At 44.6% G+C, this 19,908-nt stretch overlaps 1 long non-coding RNA gene and 1 pseudogene across 1 annotated transcript in view; both read right to left on the minus strand.

The window, feature by feature from the left end:
• Positions 1 to 412: 412 nt before the first annotated feature.
• Positions 413 to 19,908, minus strand: part of LOC102962676 — a 30,707-nt gene continuing 11,211 nt past the window's right edge. The window contains exons 4-5 of the long non-coding RNA XR_006212421.1: positions 11,367 to 11,496; positions 413 to 774 (exon numbers count right to left, since the gene is read on the minus strand). This is a non-coding gene — a long non-coding RNA (uncharacterized LOC102962676). The remainder of the gene's footprint in view (positions 775 to 11,366; positions 11,497 to 19,908) is intronic.
• On the minus strand, positions 9,040 to 9,660 carry LOC102962385 (annotated as a pseudogene).

Here is a 19,908-nt window from a genome sequence, read left to right on the forward strand (position 1 = left end):
GGTTATGTTCTTCATATTATTGAGTTGTAAGAGTTCTTTATATATTCTGGAATTAGAGTCCTTAATCCATTTGTTGAAAAGCTACCCTTTCCCTGCTTCTTACATTTTGACACTCTTGTATTGGGTGTTTACAGATTTTGGATAGCTGTGTCGTCTTTTCTTTTTTTCATGTTCTATTTTATTTTTGAGAGAGAGAGCATGAGCAGGAGAGACACACACACAGAATGCAAAGCAGGCTCCAAGCTCTCAGCACAGAGCCCAATGCGGGGCTCAAACCCACGAAGCATGAGACCATGACCCGAGCCGAAATTGGACGCTTAACCGACTGAGCTACCTACCAGCCACAAGAATAGCTGTGTCTTCTTAATGAATGGACCGTTTTATCCTCAGGAAATGCCCTTGGTCTCTGATTTTAATGTAGCCACTTCCACCTTTCTTATGGTGGTGGCTACATGGTGTATCTCTTTACTTAGTGGTTACATGATATGTCTTTTTACCTGTTTGAACTTTCAACCTGCATCTCTTGCAAAAGGCATATGAGTTGGTTTTCTTTTGTCATTCAGTCTTTCAAACTCTGCCATTAATAACATTTTACCCTCTTACATTTAATATCATTATTAACGTGATAGTTATTGCTTCCCACCTTCGTTCCTGTGTTCTTTTCTTGCCTTCTTTTGGATTAAGTTCTTTGTTTTTGCTTTTGTTTTTAGAATTCCATTTCATCTCCTTCTTTGGCTTTTGAGTTATCCTTCTCTGTATATTTGATTGATTGCTCTAGAGATTACAAAACTAACCGTTAACTCAGTTTACCTTGAATTAATGTTTGTTTCACACATAATATAAGGACCTTCCCCAAACGTAACTCCGCTAACTTTTCCCATCCTTTGTACAATTACTGCAGTGGGTGTTACTTCTACGCATGCTAGTTATAAGCCTCACCATGCACTATTAGTATTTTTTTGCTTTGAACACCAGTTTCCTTAAATAAATCAAGACGAGAAATCAACACCAGTTTCCTTAAATAAATCAAGACGAGGAAAAAAAATAGCCTTTACTTTTACCTACATAGTTATAATTTGCGGTTCTCTTCGTTCTTTCCCTTCGATCTTTTTCCATCTGGTAGCATTTCCTCTCTGATAAACAGCCTCTTGCGATTTCATAGTGCCTGTCTGCTAGAGACAAATTTTCTCTACTTTTATCCAAAGAGTTGTATTTTACCTTCATTTTTGAAAACTGTTTCCGCTGGGCATAGAGTTCCAGGCAGACAGGTTGTATTTTCAGCCTTTGCATATTGTCTTTCTATTGTCTTCTGGCATCCACCCGTTGTGATCAGGTGTTAGCCGTTATTCCTATTCTCTTGCGCGTTCTTTTTCCTTTGTCTCTTTTTTAGATTTGCTCTTTCCCTTTGGATTTCAGCAGCCTGACTCTGGTTGGCTTCGATGTGATTCTCTTGGCATTGATCCAGTTTGGGCTTCATGAAGTTGTTTTAATCTATCGGTTAATGTTCTTCATCATCAAAGTTGGAAACGCTGGTTCACATCCAGTATAGCCGAGTAAGCACTCAACAAACCTGACATCCCCGCAGGCAACAACTGAAAACTCTAGACAAATATTTGCAAATAGCAGGAAGGCACTGGAGGGTGAACCAAGGCAGATTCTGAAGAAGAGTTAAAAATTGGAAGAAGGGACTGGCACAGTGTGTCTTCTATTCTTATAGCTTTCAGTCTGAGGTCAAGACAGTGTCATATCGTAAGAGCTCTGTCCAATCTAAAATTAATCTTTCTGGCTTGAAGAACCTGAGGACAGTATTTGGGTCAAACACAGCTGATGGCAAGTAAGGGAGAACTGTGAAAAGAAGAGATCCGGGGGAGTCCCAGTCTCCCCACATCTCTGGCTGATCCCTACACCACGCATACCAGGGCAGATTCAAGGCACACAAAAGAACTGAACTGATATTTCAGTTGCTGCCCAAAAGATAAGAGTTTGAATTTGAGTGCACCAAATTAACTGCCTGGTTTAAAAAAAAAAAAAAAAAATCAGGGGCACCTGGGTGGCTCAGTCAGTTAAGCATCCAACTCTTGGTTTCGGCCCAGGTCATGATCTCATGGTTCGTGGGTTGGAGCCCCAAGTCAGGCTCCATGCCTAACAGCATGGAGCCTGCTTAGGATTCTCTCTCTCCCCCTCCCCTGCTCTCTCTCCTTCTCTCTAAATAAATAAACAAACAAGCAAACTTAAAAAAAATCAACACAGGAAATCTCTCCAACATAATAGTCACAAATTTAATCTAAAATCTAAAATCTTCAGCATACAACAAACAACAAAACATGACCAATCTCAAGAGAAAAGAAAATCTTCCAAGGCCTTCCCATGTTGACCCAAATGTGGACATTAGCCCTATAATATTTTATTTCAAAGTAGCTATTCTAATTCTGCAAAAAAAAAGTAAAGGAAGATATTTTCACAATAAATTCAAAAATGGGAAATCTTAGCAGAGACATGGATACTATGAAAAAGAAGCAAATGGAAATTCTAGAACGCAAAAATAAAATATCTGAAATAAAAAACCACCAGACGGGCTTAATAGCAGAATGGAGACGATCGGAGAAAGTCCGTGAACTTGAAGATACATCAATAGAAGTTATCCGATTTGAGAAACACAAGGACGACATACTTTTAAAAACATGGGCAGAGCCTCAGAGACCTGTGCGACGATCTTTTCTTTTTTGTAATGTTTATTTTTGAGAGAGTACGTGTGCACAAGCAGGGGAGGGTCGGAGAGGGAGGGAGACAGAGGATCTGAGCCCGACGCGCGTCTCCAGCCCACGAACCGTGAGTTCATGACGGAGCTGAAATCAAGAGTTGGATGCTTAACCAAGTGAGCCACCCAGGCATCCCTCTTGAGGTTTTCTGGACACCTTATCATGTCATCTGCAAATAGAGGTAGTTTTAACTGTTCCATTCCAGTCTGGATGACTTTGTGTTTCCTCCACAATTGCCCTGCCCAGAACTTTCGATACAGCGTTGAATGCAAGTGGTGAGAACAGACGTCTTTGTCTTGTCCTAGCCTTTCACCATCACGTGTGATATTAAGCTGTGCCTTTTCTCAGGCTGAGAGAGTTTTCCTCCGTTCCGAGTGTGTTTGGGGATTTTTATCATAAAAGCGGTTATTGAGTTTTGTCAAATGCTTTTTCTGCATCTCTTGAGGTGATCACATGGGGTTTGTAGACAATCTTTTAAATGGAAAACAGAGTTTAGGATACTATGTGGTTTGCATGCAAATATTAACTTTCTCTTTCGTAAAAAACCTGACAAGTTGGTCGCTTACGTTAGCAGTATAAAATAGAGGCAAAAGCTAATGGCTTTTCAGCAAAATGCTGTCTATGCAACAATCGTATCAGAAATACTTAGTCATTGCATGCGCTGAACCGTGAAAGAAAATTCACCAACTGTGTTGTTTTCCACGTGGCACCTGGCCTTCGGTAACCAGAAATAAGCATTTCCCGAGGCGCCTGGGTGGCTCAGTCGGTTGAGTGTCCAACTTCGGCTCAGGTCATGATCTCACGGTTAGTCGGTTTGTGGGTTCGAGCTTCACATCAGGCTCTGTGCCGACAGCTCGGAGCCTGGAGCCTGAATCGGATTCTGTGTCTCCCTCTCTCTCTGCCCCTCCCCTGCTCATGCTCTGTCTCTGTCTCAAAAATAAATGTAAAAACATCAAAAAAACAAAATAAGAGGAGGGGTGCCTGGGTGGCTCAGTGGGTTAAGCAACTGACTTCAGCTCAGGTCACGATCTCACAGTTTGTGGATTCGAGCCCCGCATCAGGCTCCGCGCTGACGGCTTGGAGCCTGGAGCCTGCTTCGGATTCTGTGTCTCCCTCTCTCTCTGCCCCGCCCCTGCTCACTCTCTGTCTCTCTCTCAAAATAAATAAACATTTTAAAAAAAGCATTAAGTACCTGGGATTTATGCTGGAATTGATTTGGAAGTCAAACACACAAGTCTCCTTTTAAAAAGAATGCTTTGTGGTCACAATTACTTCAAAACGTGACTACATTAAAATAATCTGACATATCATGCTTTAGCAATTACGGAAGTGTGATTTTTGACACATGGCGATTTTAGAAGTTAGGCAAATCTAGAATGCTAAAAGATGGCAACAACTGTTCCTCTGTTTAAGTCTGGGGCGCTGCAAAATGTAAGTAATAGTTTTCTTTTTTAAAGTTTATTTATTACTTTTCAGAGAGAAAGAGAGCGCAGGGGAGAGGCACAGAGAGAGAGAGGGAAAGAGAGAATCCCAAGCAGGCCCCACACTGTCAGTGCAGAGGCCAGCTCGGGGCTTAGACTCACAAAACCATGAGATCACGACCTGAGCCAAAACCAGGAGTTAGATGCTCAACCGACTGGGCCACCCAGGGGCCCCGTAATAGTTTTCTATGAACATAATCAGCCTGTAATACGACACTCTAAATCACAAAGACTTATGGAAATACATATCTAAAGAAGGCAATTCTTGGGGCGCCTGGGTGGCTCAGTCTGTTAAGCATCCAACTTCAGCTCAGGTCGTGATCTCGCCGTCCGTGAGTTCGAGCCCCATGTCGGGCTCTGGGCTGACAGCTCAGAGCCTGGAGCCTGCTTCGGATTCTGTCTCTCCCTCTCTCTCCGCCCCCCCCCCCCGCTCCCACTCAAAAAAAATAAATAAGCTCTCTAAAAAATAGATAAATATTTTAAAAAAAGACAATTTAAAGCAGGCAATTCCTTCTCCAAGTTACAAAATTTTGGCAAATCAACACAGCACTTTGGAATACAATAAAACGATGTTGCAAACGGTGGATTCATGTGTCACTCCAATGATCATTTCGACTGCAAAAATACCATTTAAGTACGAAATCAAGTTACTACCTTTTCATCAGAGTGTATGGCAGAGCCAGTTGTCTTACACAAATTAATATGGTTTTTAAAATTATGTAATTTCCGGGGCGCCTGGGTGGCTCAGTCGGTTAAGCATCCGACTTCGGCTCAGGTCATGATCTCACGGTCTGTGAGTTCGAGCCCCGCGTCGGGCTCTGTGCCGACAGCTCAGAGCCTGGAGCCCGTTTCAGATTCTGTGTCTCCCTCTCTCTCTACCCCTCCCCTGTTCATGCTCTGTCTCTCTCTTTCTCAAAAATAAATAAACATTTAAAAAAATAAAATAAAATAAAATAAAATAAAATAAAATAAAATAAAATAAAATAATGTAATTTCCTTCTTTTAGAGTGTGTTCCATCTTGTAAGCGGCTGAGTCAACGCAGCAGAGCAATTATGTATATATAAAATGGGCTCTGCTTCCTGCTGAGGTTGGTCCCAAACCACTCACGAAAAGTTCTAAAATTTTACTTTAAAAAGCTCAAACATGCCGGGGCGCCTGGGTGGCTGAGTCAGTTAAGCATCCGGCTTCGGCTCAGGTCATGATCTTGGGGTTCACGAGTTCGAGCCCCGCATCAGGCTCTGTGCTGACAGCTTGGAGCCTGGGGCCCGCTTCGGATTCTGTGTCTCCTTCTCTCTGCCCCTCCCCAGCTTGTGCTCTGTCTGTCTCTGTCTCAAAGATAAATAAACACTTAGGAAAAAAAAAAAAAACATTAAAAAAAAAAAAGAAGCTCAAACTTGCCAAACACAAATTAAAGTGAATTTTTCAAGTGTTGGTAAGTCTTCCATAAACAGGGAAGCCCTCAATGTAGATGATATACATAGTTCTCTTTTTTTTTTTTTTTTTTTTTTTTTTGAACCAATGTAACCTATTCCAGTTCAAATACCACTGGCTTATTTTTCCTGCTTTTCTGTGCTGGCTTGTACTGCCCATAGAATGTTGAACACACATGGCAAAAGTAAGCACGCTTTTCTTGTCTCTAATTTTAAATTTTGGTTTTTTTAAATGTTTATCTTTTGAGACAGAGAGACAGAGCACGAGCAGGGGAGGAGCAGAGAGAAAGGGAGACACAGAATCTGAATCAGGCTCCAGGCTCCGAGCCGTCAGCACAGAGCCCGACGCGGGGCTCGAACGCACGAGCCGTGAGATCTTGACCTAGGTCGAAGTTGGACACTGAACCGACTGAGCCACCTAGGCGCCCCTCTAATGTATTCATTTTTATGCATCCAGTTGGATTCTGTTGGCTGAGAGGTTTTGATGATACCTACACGCATAATTCGGAAGAAGGTGGCCCTCTCCCTTTATCCTGCAGTCAGTCCTTGCTTTGTTTTGGATTGAGCTCATACTAACCTCATAGAATCTGTGTGTACTGTTCCTTTTTCTTTTTCTCTATTTCCAAAAGAGTATGTATTATGCATTGGTGCAATTCCTTGGACGTTTAGCAGAAGTCATCCATAAAGCTGTTATGAGTGTTGCATTTCAGGAAGATTTAAAATGCCATTCGAGAAAAAGACCGTTAAATAGAAACAATCCCTCTCTTTAAAGTCTCCCATCGAAGGGCGCCTGGGTGGCTCAGTCGGTTGAGCATCCGACTCTTGATTTCGGCTCAGGTCATGATCTCACAGCTCGGTTCGTAAGACCGAGCCCCGTGTCGGGCTCTGTGCCGACAGCACAGATCCTGCGTGGGATTCTCTGTCTCTCCTCTGTCTGCTCCTCCCCCACTCACACATGTGCACACACGCTCTCTCTCTCCCTCTCAAAATAAATAAATTAATGTTTTTTAAAAAAAACCCACTTCGACTGCTAGGTGAAGCATATGTTGGAAACTGGCGAACAGTGAAACTTTAGGCAGGGAAGTCAATAGGAGACACTCATGATAATCCATGAGAAACACAGTGGGGGCTTATGCCAAGATGGTGGCAGTAGACAGTAGGATAAAGAGAAATGTATGATACTGTCATTTGTTGTTGCTGTGCTCACCCAGTCAGGTATCACACATAATTAATGGAAAATCTGGACGTTTATCATCAAAGGTAGATATTGAATGAAGAATTACAAAGCACATGAGGTGCCTGGCTGGCTCAGTCAGAAAAGCATGTGACTCTTAAGCTTGAGGTCGTGAGTTCAAGCCCCATGTTGGGTGTAGAGATGACTAAAAATAAATAAGTAAACTTAAACCAAACACCACGATGGAATACCACTTCGTACCCACGCTAGGATGACTATCATTTAAAGGACAGGCACTAAGAAGCACTGGGGAGGTTGTAGAGAAAAACGGACCCTTCATACGCTGCTGGTTGGAAGGTTACATGGTGCAGCCAGCTTGGAAAAGAGCTGGCAGTTTCTCAGAGTGAACTGAAAAGATGTCTACGCAAAATCTTGGACACCAATGTTCACAGCAGTATTATTCATAATAGCCCCAAAGTGGAAATAACCCAAATATCCATCAACCGGTGAAGAGATAAACAGGTGGTATACCCAGACACGTGGAATATTATTCGACGATGAAAAGGAATAAAGTACTCATGTTCGCTGCAACATGTACTCGCCTCGAGAACATACTAAGTGAGAGAACACAGTCACAAAAGGCCGTGCGTTACGTGACTCCAATTACATGAAATGTGCAGAGTAGGCAAATCCATAGACAAAGAAAGGAGGGAGGGAGGCGCAAGAGGGAGGGAGAACGCTAATGGGTAAGGAATTTTTTCGATGGGAGGGCACGAAAACGATCTAAAATTAGATCCTGCTAATGGCTGTACAACCTGTTAACATATTAAAAGTCACTGGATTACATACATTAAATGGGTGAATTAGATCGTATGTGAATTATCTCAATAAAGCCCCTTAAAAATTATTTTGGTCTTTTGAAAATTTATTTAAGTAATCCCTACACCCAACATGGGGCACAAACTCGCGACACCGAGATCAAGAGTCATGTGCTCCACTGACTGAGCCAGTCAGGGGCCCCTAAAATTTTTTTAATAAAATACCAATTTCTTTGATGATTTTCCATGTCACCTTGAGTCCCTTTTGATGATTTGCATTTTTAAATGTTTTTTTAAAGTTTACTTATTTTGAAAGAGAGAGAGAGAGGGCTTGGGCAGGGGAGGGACAGAGAAAGAGGGAGAGAGAGGGTCTGAAGCAGGCTCCACACTGTCAGCACAGAACCAGACGAGGGGCTCAAACTCATGAACCATGAGATCATCACCTGAGCTGAATCCAAGAGGCTAATAATGCTTAACCAACTGAGCCATCCATGCGCCCCTAATTTGCATTTGTCTAGGAAACTCACCATTTTGGCCTAAGCTTTCTTTTTTTTTTTTATGTTTTATTTATTTTGAGAGACAGAGACAGAGACAGAGTGGGAGTGAGGGAGGGGCAGAGAGACAGACACAGACTCTGAAGCAGGCTCCAGGCTCTGAGCTGTCAGCCCAGAGCTCAATGCAGGGCTCGAACCCATGAACCGTGAGATTATGACCTAAGCCAAAGTCAGATGTTTAACCAACTGAGCCACCCAGGCACCCCTAAGATTTCTAATTATTATTAGAAAAGGATGGATAGTTTAAATCTCTGCTCTCAGTCCCCTTTATCATTTCTAAAAGTGTTAACTTGTGCCTCGTATTTTTCTGGTAATTTTGCCACAGGTGTTTGTTTGTTTGTTTGTTTGTTTTGACATATCTCCCTTACTGCTTATCTGTTTGTTGCTTCTTTAATTTCTGCCCTTCTATTTTCTCTGTATTCACTCTGGTTTGCTTTTACTAAGTCTCTGAGGTTATTAGTTCACTGTTTCTTATTTAAATATATCTTATTCTCGGGGCGCCTGGTGGCTCAGCTGGTTAAGTGTCCAAATCTTGATTTTGGTTCAGGTCATGGTCTCATGGTTCGTGGGTTTGAGCCCCACATTGGGCTCGGCACTGGCAGCAAGGACCCTGCTTGGGATTCTCGCCCCCTCTGTCTCTCTCTGTCTCTCTCTGTCTCTCTCTCTCTCTGCCCCTGCCCTGCACATGCACACACACTCTCTCTCAAAATAAATAAACATTAAGAAAAAAATATATATCTTATTCTCAAATACATATATTTATGGTTATACATATTTTTTAATATATAAAAAGACATTTTATTATTGTTTTGCTATCTAACAGTGAATATACTCAATTGCATTTTCTCAAATGGCAAATAAGACCCAAGATAACATCTCTTTGATCCCTGAAAACCTCAATATCATCTGTCTTTGGGAGGATCCAGCTTCCTATGACGTCTACGATACTGTCCACGAGGATACCAACGGTGCTTAGTAGTAAAGAACATTTTGCTAAGTTGTTCTATCATAGGTCCTTGCTCAAAGGGTTCATTTTTTTCTTCTAGTCTGGTTTTCAGCACTTGATCATGTGTTTCTTCATTATTATGCACAGGATCTGGCCGTGGGATAGGTTTTGTTTGTTCATACGGAACGTCCACAGAAGGGCATACTGTCGTCCTGCCATCAGATGTCAAAGCAAGCTCTACTTTGCAGTCATAGTCGTCTGGAAGAGGCAAATACGTAGATTTATGGCAAACACAATATAAAGCTCCGTTTTGAATTGGAAATAAAATGTTTCCGGGTAGTTCTGTCTGATATCACCCGTTCTACTGCCGCTAATACCATGGTGACTCAAGATGCTTATCCCGTGGTGTGAAAGAAGACGACCTGGAGAAACTGCTTTTAAAATCTGCTTCCAGGCGTACCTATTTTCATCCTTGACATACGCTCACTGCGAGCTCACCATCTCACCTCCTATGGCTATGTATTTTTAATGCACTCCCAATAGCCACAGCATACGGTTTTTACATTTAGTGTCTGTCTGTCTTAGCTTCTGGCGGCTGCTGTAACAAATGGCCAAAAACTCGATGGCTTAAAACAACAGAAATTTTTTCTCACTGTTGTTCTCAACAGAACATCCAAAATCAGTATCTCTCTTTTGACATTTTCTACTTGATGAGTGACTATCATACTTTCCTTTCATCCTTTATGTGTTCCTTTAGTTCTTTGAACATATTTGTCATTGCTTTGTCAGTACTAAGTCCAGCATCTGGGCCCCCCCTCCAACTCAAGTTCCTAGTTACTGCTTTTCTCCCTGTGTTTGGGCTATTCTCCTGTTTCTCTGCACATCACTCACACAGAGTTAGTGTGTCAGCTCTGCCGTGTATTTGCTGTATGATCTAGAGCAAGTGACTTTATCTCTCTGAGCCTTATTTTCCCCGAATGTGAGCTAGAAACTCCTCTGTGGGGAGGATTAAATGAGATCTGTCTTGTAATTTTCTGTCGAAGATGGGACAGTTTAAATTTTTTTTTTTTAACGTTTATTTATTTTTGAGACAGAGAGAGACACAGCATGAACGGGGGAGGGGCAGAGAGAGAGGGAGACACAGAATCGGAAGCAGGCTCCAGGCTCCGAGCTGTCAGCCCAGAGCCCGACGCGGGGCTCGAACTCACGGACCGTGAGATCGTGACCTGAGCTGAAGTCGGAGGCTCAACCGACTGAGCCACCCAGGCGCCCCATGATGGGACATTTTAGATAATGTATTTCAGGCTTCTGAGCTCCCAGAGGTGGTGATTGTAGATTTCGTCACTATTGTCTGGTTGGTCATTTGGTGACTTGCCTGGACTAGTTCTGTATGTTTTGTCTTCCCCGCAGTGTGGGACAACCAAAGCCTCTGTTCAGTTTGCTTGCTTGTTTTAGTTCTTATTTTTGTTTTTAAACCAGCCTTCCTAGGGACCACTCCTGGCTCAGCACAGCTTAGTGGCCAGTCATTAGTTGGTCAGAAGTTTTCCTTAAATACCTTGAAGGAGAGCCTTCTTTCTGCCCTTTGCCAACTGGACCTTAGAGTGTGGGCTGGGGAACACAAAAGTCAGGCAGGCTACAAGTCTGACTTGGATTTTACTTTCTGCCTCATAGGCGCTCATGGTCAGCCAGGGATCCAGGGTTGAGTCCCCTCCTACATGTACACGCAGCTCTTAGTGTGTGTGTGCTTCTAGATCCCCAGGAATACGCTGGTGCTTCCCAAAGTCCCCCATGGCTATCTTGTGCCCCAGATCTTCTCAAAATTTTGGCTGGTCGCTTGCTTGTCCCAAATGGCACTGAAGCCTTAGGTGGCCATGACACTGGCGTTCCCCCAATGCTTTGCCACTAATTGATATTATTTTCAACATCACCTCTCAATTATGAATTTTTTTTTTTGCAGAGCTCCGAAATCAGGTCAGCCCCTCCAGCAGCAGTAAGGCAGCCAATTCTCGTGGCTACCATGTCCTGGCCTTTGGAGTTGGGGGAAGGGAAACGGGAGTCACCTGGTAGTAAAATGTCACAGACGCCATTGTTATTACTGAGGCTCTCAAGTGTTTTGTTGAATTGCCTTTCAATTTGCTGTCTGCCTTTGGTTAACTTCCAGAGTACTGAAATGGTTGTTTTTGATAATTTTACCCGTTCTTACCGTTGCTTTTTTGAGCCAAGACCTTTGCCAAGATCTTGCTTCCGTCACTTGCCCTCATTCCTCACTCCTTTGTATGAGTACAAGTTTCTTCTTCCTGAAGTACATCATTAGCAATTCTTCCTGAAAGGATCTGGGAGAGACAAAATGCTTTTTTATACCTTTTTCTGAATTTTATTACTGTGGGAATCTACATGGACCTATTTTTCATTGTTTAGGATTCACAGTGGTCCTCATTTCTTGAGAATCATGGCTCAACAATTCCAGCAAATCCTTAGCCATTCTACCTTGGGCTATTACCTCTACCTCATCTCTCTGAACTATACTCTTTCTGGAAACTCTATTAGATAGATGTTGAATATTCTGGTTCTATTGTCTGTGTCTTCTAACTTCTTTTTCTTTTTTTTTTTTTTTAATTAAAAAATTTTTTTTTAATGTTTATTTAGTCTTGAGTCAGAGAGAGACAGAGCATGAATGGGGGAGGGTCAGAGAGAGAGAGGGAGACACAGAATCGGAAGCAGGCTCCAGGCTCCGAGCTGTCAGCACAGAGCCCGATGTGGGGCTCGACCCCATGAACCGTGAAATCATGACCTGAGCGGAAGTCGGACGCTTAACCGACTGAGCCACCCAGGTGCCCCTCCTAACTTCTTTTTCATATTTCTTTCATCATTTCAGCTCTCTGTACTTGTTGAAATCTCGTATTACAGTTCTCTGATCCTCTCTTCTACGGTGTTCAGTCGGCTGTTCAATCCATGTTTTGAGGGCTTTATTATGATCTTTGTTTTAATTACTACATTTTTCATTTTTAGAAACTCTACTTGGTTCTTTGTCATATACAATGGATTTTTTTTTAATAAAGATTTTATTTTTAAGTAATCTCTATACCCAACGTGGGTCTAGAGCTCACAACCCGGAGACCAAGAGTCATGTGCCCATCAACCGAGCCAGCCAGACACCCCTCCACGGAGTTTTAGGGTGTTTATTTTCTTATAGTTTGGATTTCTTATTTTACATCTTTAATCATAATCAATATATTGAATTTTATGCTCCCTTTCATTTTATTATATAATCTCAAGATGGGGTGCTCCAGTTATCCTAATTGCTGTACCTTTGAGTCTTATTTTTTAAGTTTTTATTCATTTATTTTGAGAGAGAGGGGGGCGGGGGGAGAGAGCAGGGGCGGGAAAGAGGAGAGAGAGAATCCCAAGCAGGCTCTGCATTGTCATCACAGAGCCCGTTGCCGGACTCAACTTATGAACTGGGAGCTCATCACCTGAGTCGAAATCAGGAGTCAGACACTCAACCAACTGAGCCACCAAGATGCCTCCTTTGAGTCTTACTTGTGGAATATGTATCTCCTCAAGGGCTCTGACATTTCTTAACTGTAAACTCATCATTTGTGTTTGCTTTTTGTTTTAAGAACCCCTTATAGTCTGGGGGCATACCTTTAGGGCTCCTCCCTACCCCCATTCTCACTTTTTTCTTCTTCTTCTTTTTCAGAAGCATCTTTGTTTCTGTTGATTTCTTGGCTTGCAAGAAATTACTGAGTAAGAAATTACTGAGCCATTCCTGTGGAGTGATCTGGAATCCCACGCAAGTGTGAAACTAGGTCAGGGGCTTTGAATTCTCAGGCTGAGGCAGACAAATTTGCTTGTCACCCTCCGGTAGACACATTACCTCTAGTTGGCCCTTTAATGGACAGTGGCTTTTCAAGGGTCAACTTTACAGGACTCTTGGGTAAAATTTCCATTTTAGGTGGGTCCGGGCTGCCATATTTAGCCAAAAAAATTTGTTTATGTATATAAACAAATGCATATATCTGTCTGTTCATATACATACATACATACATACATACATACATACATACATGGGCATCCTATATTATTTTTTTCTGGCAACCCTAATCCAGGGCCTCATCTCCTGTCATTCCTGGCTACCAACCTTCACTGACACCTAAGGGAAGACACATTATCAACTGGATGAGGTTTTGGGGTGATGGTGGGGTTCGGAGCTGCCGGCCAAGAAAGAACTCTTGAAGACGTCTTTGGTGCAAAAAGGTGACTTTATTAAAGCACGGAGCTGGGGGACGCCTGGGTGGCTCAGTTGGTTAAGCGTCCAACTTCGGCTCAGGTCATGATCTCATGGTTCGTGAGGTCGAGCCCCACGTTGGGCTCTGTGCTGACAGCTCAGAGCCTGGAGCCTGTTTCGGATTCTGTGTCCACCTCTTTCTCTGCCCCTCCCCAGCTTGCACTCTGTCTTTCTCTTTTTCTCAAAAATATATTAATAAAATAAAATGAAAAAATTAAAGCATGGTACAGGGCCTGTAGGCAGAAAGAGCTGCACTGGGGTTGTGAAGAGGGGCTCCTTATATACTACGGGGCTGGGGAGGGTAAAGTCAAAAGGGAAGTTTCCAAAGAGATTTTCACAGGCTAAAGACTCACAGATTACTGCAGGCTTAGCTATTGTCAGCTAAGGTTTTCGTTCCCTCTTAAGACAATAAGTAGGGAGTTCCTGGACTTTAGGCTATTGATGGGATTGCCTTTTTCTTGTAAACTGGTGGAGACTCTTATCAGTTTAACCATTTGTTTTTTGTCCTTTCCTGTTTTGGGGTAGCCAGGGAGTGTCCAAGGAATATCCTACATGAACCACCTTGAAGGGGGGGGGGGGGCGGGGTGCTAGCTTGTACTTTGCTCTCAGCCTGCGGTTATGCTCCCTCATCAAACTCACTGGCTGTCATCTACCCTATTTAGTCCCCTCTTTGTTCCTAGGCTCCTGGGATTTCTCTTCCATGGGGGCTCAGCTGTGCATCTAAAATAAAATTTTAAAATTTTATGGAACATTTCAGAGAATTTCACGAGCAGGGTTTTCCAGTTATCTTAGCCTGCCAAATCAGAGACATATGGAGAGGTTTTTCAGAACAAGCTTTCATAGCCCCTCTTGTCCTGCCAAAATTCTGATACAGCTTGCTAGGGAGTATGGCAAAATCCAAGTAGAGCTGGGGCCAGAAACGGGGTGGAGGTGGGGATCATTCCTGTGTAATCTAAACACACCACAAGGGCGCCTGGGTGGCTCAGTCGCTTAAGCATCCAACTTCAGCTCAGGTCATGATCTCACAGTTCATGAGTTCAAGCCCCACATCGGGCTCTGCACTGCCCTGACAGTACGGAGCCTGCTTGGGATTCTCTCTCCCTCTCTCTCTGCTCCTCCCTGACTTGTAATTGCTCAATAAAAGGTCATATTCCCTTCCCCTAAAACAGGAAGGAGTGGCTCCCTATGGCCCCATAGCCTGGGCAGACTCACCCCAGTGTGCGGACCACGGGCGTTCCACAGCCCCGGTCCACGGCTCTGAGCGCCTTGATGGAGGTCAAGTGGGAAGCTTGTGGGTTGGCCTAGATTCCATTCTGTGGATGTGGACCCACAAGTGCTGGATGAATGGGCCAGTCTGCCCGGAGGACAGGCCCTAGGGGGTGCCCCGGGGTTCTGTATTAGGCCCCACCTATTTATCTGTTGAGGGCGTGGCACAGAGTTGAGAAGGATTAGGAACACCTTGAGTGACAGTCACGACCGGGACCCCTGTGGTCTCTTCTGCCCCTCCTGCCTCCCCCATCTGTCCTCAGACTCTCAGACTAAGCCTCCTCCAACAGAGCTGCCCACCCCGGGACCTCCAGCTCCCTGTGTCCAAGTCTCCAGCCCAGACACGGACTCCCCTTCCCCAGCATCCCGCCCTCCTTCTGTGATTCCGCCTCCAGAGTGCCTTCCTCACTCACCAGCTGCCCACGCTGGATACCTGGGAGGCGCTTTGGACTCCGCCCTCCCCCTTCTGAATCTGGTTAGTCACCAAGTCTCCTGCATGGAGTCCGCCCCTGGGCACCTCTGCAGTCAGGCCTCCCCACCGCCCTGCCCTCTGGGTTGTCACATCTCCCCACTCCCCCGAGGATGGCGGCCCCTGAACCCGATCAGGGCCTCAGTCTCGCTTTGTCTGCTTCCGACAGTGTTCTGTTTTGCTTCTGTTTTTAAATGGGTCAACGCTCTGAACCAGATTTCTCATGCAAAGAAAGGGTTTTGGATGCTCTTTTTTAAATTCTTTAAAATGCTTATTTATTTTTGAGAGCGAGCGAGTGAGCGAGCACGAGCGGGGGAGGGGCAGAGAGAGAGGGAGACCCAGAATCCGAAGCAGCTCCAGGCTCCGAGCTGTCGGCACAGAACCCGACGCGGGACTAGAGCTCCCGAACCGGGAGATCACGACCTGAGCCCAAATCAAGAGTCAGACGCTCAACTGACTGAGCCACCCAGGTGCCCATGGATGCTCTTGAGAAGTTCTCTTCTGTTTCCGGGGGGCAGCTGTTCCGTTCAGAGGGGACTCCCGTCTCCCCTGATGATCAGAGACCCCCACCAGGCCGCCCTGCCCCTCGGCACTTGACGCTAAGGCTCTGCTTTCCAGTTCATCACCACCCTCACTGCTCCCAGCTGATATGCCAGCGTTGTTCACGCCATTTGGTGGCTTGCTCGAGTCCTAGACAAAATCAGCTTCCTTAACCTGGCACTCAAGGCCCTTCCTCATGCCACTCAGGCCACCTCTCCAGCCTCACCCCAGTGCTTCTGCAAACCTACACGGACCCCAGAAATCCCGAGCACCCCGGCCTTCCCGGGGCCTTTCTGCACTTCAGCTGGGCTTTTGGTTCTCCTTAGTTCACAAATGGCTGTACACAAAGTGAGTCCAAGGACTATAAAACTGTGCCCCAGTGGGCCATCTTTGAGACTTCCCCCAAACGTTTTATTACGATAAACTTCAAATATTAAGAAAAGTTGAAATAATGGGTTCATGAGCCCCTTATGCCCACCATCTATATTCAAAGATTGTTAACATTTGCCCGCGTGTGTATACGGCTGGTTGGCTGGATTTGCTGAAACCTTTCAAAACTGATTCCCAAGCATCGTAACATTTCACTTCCTGAACACGTTGAATACTTCAACATACATCACCTAAAACCCCGTCCTCTCCAAAACCACAATCCCATTATCAGACTCAAGAAAATGAACAATCACTCCCAGTATGATCTCATATCCAGTTCACAGTTAAGTTTCCTCAATAATCTCAGAAGAGTATTTTACAGCTGTTGTGTTGTGTTGGCCACATTACTAAGTACCCTATGGCTACTTCCTGTTGGGTCTCTTTATTCTCTGTTGCTCTGAAACATGGCCGCCACCAATCCTTCTCAACCTGACTTAATTAAAAAAAATTTTTTTAGTTTGTTTGTTTACTTATTTAGAGACCAGGGGAGGGGCAGAGAGAGAGGGACAATCCCAAGCAGGCTCCGCTCTGTCAGCACAGAGCCCAATGCGGGGCTCAAACCCACGAACCTTGAGATCATGACCTGAGCTGAAGTCAAGAGTCAGATGCTTAACTGACTGAGCCACTGAGGTGCCCCCCCTTTTTTTAATGTTTATTTATTTTGAGAGAGAGAGAGAGAGCATGGGAGGGGCAGAGGGAGAGAGAGAAAGAGAATCCCCAGCAGGCTCCACCCTGTCAGCACAGAGCCCCATGGGGGGCTCGAACTCATGAACCAGGAGATCATGACCTGAGCCAAAACCAAGAGTCAGATGCTCAACTAAGACGCCCAGGTACGCCCCAGCACACACTTTTTCATGGACACACACTCCTCTGGTCCCTTGCTTCTTTCCATCCCATAATCTCAGAGATGACATCATTCCCATAGATGAGATGCTTTCTCATCCCATTTCTGCAACTGTTTTTTAAGTAAAATATACATACATGAAAGTGCTCATATCATAAGGGAAAAGCATTGTGCTGCCCTCCGTGCAACCACCATCCTGACCTCTAACATTACAGTTTTGCCTGCTTTTGTACTTGTATAGACAGGGCTCAGGGTATTTTGTCTTCTGTGTCTAGTTTCTTTTCCCCTCCTTTACGTCTGTGAAATTCATCCGTGTTGTATAGTTGCAACTGATTCCTCCTCTCTTCTGTGAGCTACTCCATTGAATGAATACGCGACCATTTATCTGTTCTACTGTGGATGGGCATCTGGGCAGGTTCCAAGGCTTCATGATAACTAATAGTGCTGCCTTGAACGTTCTACAGACAGGCCCGACTTGGGATTTTTCGATTTTATGATGGTGTGAGAGCAGTGTGCATTCAGTAGACGCGGTACTTGGAATTTAGAATTTGGATCTTTTCCCGGTCTAGCGACGTGTAGGATGGTCCTCTCTCGTGACACGGGGAGGTGGCAGCTTCCCATCAGCCACGCAATCATGAGGGTGAATGACCGATGTACAGTCAACCCTCCTGTGCCCAGGGAGGCATTCTGCTTCTCACTGTCTGAACAGCATTCAGGATGTCACAGGAGTCAATGCGTTATTATAAAACAGGCTTTGTGTTAGATGATTTTTGTCCAAGTATGGGCGAATGTAAGTGTTCTGAGCACGTTTAAAGTCCGCTAGGCTAAGCTATGATGTAGGTCAGATATATTACATGCGTTTTCCACTTTAAGTGGAAAACATACAATCGGTTGATCAGGACGTAATCCTGTAGTAAGTCAAGGAAGATCTTTGTATAGGTGTTTCGATGAACAAAAGTCTGTTAAGCATTTCTGATTAATCTTAGCTCAGAGTGGATCCCCCATTCGATTTTAGGGCTGCACAGTACACCAGCGTGTGGATGAACCCTAATTTATTATTTTTCTATTTTTTATTTTTTAACATTTATTTATTTTTGAGACAGAGAGAGAGAGAACATGAACAGGGAGGGTCAGAGGAAGAGGGAGACACAGAATCGGAAACAGGCTCCAGGCTCTGAGCTGTCAGCACAGAGCCTGATGCGGGGCTCGAACCCACAGACCACGAGATCATGACCTGAGCTGAAGTCAGACGCTTAACCGACTGAGCCACCCAGGCGCCCCATGATGAACCCTAATTTAGAGACACTGAAATTGCTTCCAACTCTTTCGCTGAAATAACTGTGTACATATACCATTTCCTACAAACATGAATGTATCTGAATGTTAAATATTAGAGGCGGGGGTGGGGGGCGTCTGGGGGCTCAGTCGGTTAAGCGTCGGACCCTTGATTCTGGCTCAGGTCATGATCTCACAGTTCATGAGTTTGAGCCCCACGTTGGGCTCTATGCTGACAGTGCAGAGCCTGCTTGGGATTCTCTCTGTCCCTCCCTTGCACACACACTCTCTCTCTTTCTCTCGCTCAAAAATAAGCAAACATTAAAAAAAAAAAATGCTAGAGGTGGAATTGTTGTGTCTCAGGGTTCTGTAGAAGGTTTGTTCCATCACTAAAATACAATCTAAAATTACTCTGCTAATCTAATCTTTTCTCCCAGTGGTTCTCAATAGAGGCACCCTTAGTATTTGAGCCAGTCCAAAGAATCAAATTCCCTAGGGACGCCTGGGTGGCTCAGTCAGTTAAGCATCTGACTCTTGGTTTTGGCTCAGGTCATGATCTCATGGTTTGTGAGTTCGAGCTCCATATCGGGAGGCTGCTTGGGATTCTCTCTACCCCTCCCCTGCTTGTGCTCTCTCTGCCTCTCTCAAAATAAATAATTAAACTTTAAATAATTAAAAAAAAAAAAAGAATAAGATGCACTATATGTCAACTGCACTCCCTAAGTCATTGAGTGACTGAAGAAAAAAAAAAAGGAAAAAAAGCATCCACATTTTCCCCCAGCTGGGAAGAGTGTACTTCCCTATTGTGGACCGTTGTTATAACCAAGGTAAAAACTGCCTCATCAGTACTCTTGATTCCTTCTCTGTCTCTGTTGGAATACCACCAGTGATGGGGATCTCACTACCTCACAAAGCAGTGCCTCTATTTTCAGACAGCTTTTGTCACTGTCCAGTCACTCCTTGTCTTGTACCTTTCAGCTATTGCCCAAGTCCAGTCCTCCCAGCATGCCTCTCTGCAGCCTCCAGAGTTTTCCCTTCTCCTGGCTAAAAATCCCCAGGTCTTCCTCATTTTACACACAGGACGTGGTCTCCAGACTTCTCAGCGCACTGGGAACGGGTGGCATTTTATTTCTCTACCTGTAAAACTAAACTGCTCAGAGCTGATACGCCGCCCCCCCCCCCCCCCGACCAGTCAGAAGCACGCACTTTACTTGACTTGGCCTTTATTGAGTCAAACTTACATGGTTTCTAGCGATGGAAACCAACTCAAACTGGCTTAAGAAAAATAAGGCAAAACAAAAATCAAATTCAGTGGCTCACAAAGGAGTTCCAGCTTAGCAACCCCAGGAAGGGAAGCTTTGCCTCCCTGCATTCAGGCATCAATGGCGAGGAAGGGTACTGATTGACCTGCTGGGTCACGTGCAAGCCGCCTGGATTGACTGCTGTCCCCAGGAGGCTGGGTACCATGCTTGTCCGAGCCTGAATCCTGTGTCCTTTCTCGCTTACAGTGGCAAATGGGAGAGTGCAAGAGACACTGCGATTCTGGCAGGGTAACACCAGTGGATGTCTGTTACATTGCCTTTCAAGGTGGATGACATTTGCTTCCGGGGGGGCGGAGCTCACTGCGTCTCAGA

Source organism: Panthera tigris, chromosome E3 (genome assembly GCF_018350195.1).
Source record: "Panthera tigris isolate Pti1 chromosome E3, P.tigris_Pti1_mat1.1, whole genome shotgun sequence".
NCBI classification, from domain to species: Eukaryota; Metazoa; Chordata; class Mammalia; order Carnivora; family Felidae; genus Panthera; species Panthera tigris.